Below are 1,494 nucleotides of genomic sequence, written 5' to 3' on the forward strand. Positions count from 1 at the left end.
ACCATATAATTGCATGTTTTAGTAATTCATGAGCTTGAATAGTAGTAGTATGTATTTTGATGGTTTTGATGTTTGAAATTGGATTTTGGTTGGTTATTTGTGTTGTATAATGATTGTTTATTGCTTACATTGTGTTGTTTGTTGTTTGTGTAATAAAATTTATCGTTATTGTTGAGAATTATTGTGATCGGATTTTTGGTAGTGGTGCTTCGTTGATAATGTTGAGCCTTGGTTCTTGATTTCTTTGTGCTTGGTATATGATTTGAATGCATTTGGTGGCTTGAATTGGTGGTAATTGTGTGTATTTGGGATTGCTCATCTTTGGTAGTGAGCTGTTGATTGTCGGTTTTGGTTAAGTAGTTCGATTTAAGCATTCAAGTTTGTTGGTGGGAGTTTCTAGGGGTAATTGTGGTGTTTTGAGTTGCTACCTTTGAAAATCATCATGTCTAAACACATCAAAAGCTTTTTCAAGAAGCGAAAAACCAATGATGAACTCACTCCCGCTCCCTCTCCCTCTACCTCACAACAACGTCAACCTACCCCTATACCCAAACTTAGAATTACCGACCCAATCCAAAACTCTAAACACTCCAAGCTCAAAGAAAACCGTTCCCTCAAGCTTTCCCGTCACTATTTTCAACCGAATATGATTAAATTGGGGATTGATGAAGACTTGAGGAAGTTGCTGAACAACCTTCGCATGGGGTCTTTTGTGAGCCAAAGCTTCCGTACATATGTTCAACCAACTTTGGAGTTCTTGGCCACGTTTGATCTTGTGGTGATTGAGGGTGATGTCTACCATGTTCGATTTCAACTCTTCAACATTCAATTCGATCAATCTTTGGAAGATTTTAATGCGGCTCTTAATTTTGATCCAAATTCTGATATTTTCGATCCCGAGTTCTTCTTCAACGATGAGTATGATCAGAATTTGTGGTGGGATGATATTTCTGGTTGCGGTGACTTTGTGACCCAGTATGCCAAGATTAGTAAGGTATACAAACCATGTCTCCGGGTTCTCCATAGGCTATTGGGATATTCGGTGTTCCTGAAGCAAGAATTGGAAAAGATGAGCCAATTGGAACTTCGGATTTTATGGGTGGCCACTCGTGCGGAGTACCGGGGTCGCCTAAACTTGGGGTACACTTTTGTAAGCTATTGCCAAGGGTTGCAAGATAGGGAATCCGACGAGCTCTCTTGTGGGAGCATGGTCACTCGGCTAGTGACCAACCTTGCGCTAGGGCATTATTTGCCATCTTACACTCCGGTGGGGGATGTTGATTCTCTATACCTCGACATCAAGAAATTGAACCAAATCCATTTCTTGGCGAAAAATGATGATGACGAGGTATTTGATTGGCTAAGGGACAATGAGCATTGGTGCTATCTCCCTAACCCTTCCTTGACTTCTCTCCACCGAGAGAATGTTGCAAACATTTAGCATGTCCCCATTAATCACCGCCCGCCCTACCATGATTATGATGAAGAAATGGG

Source organism: Chenopodium album, chromosome 3 (assembly GCF_948465745.1).
Source record: "Chenopodium album chromosome 3, dcCheAlbu1.1, whole genome shotgun sequence".
Taxonomy (NCBI): Eukaryota; Viridiplantae; Streptophyta; class Magnoliopsida; order Caryophyllales; family Amaranthaceae; genus Chenopodium; species Chenopodium album.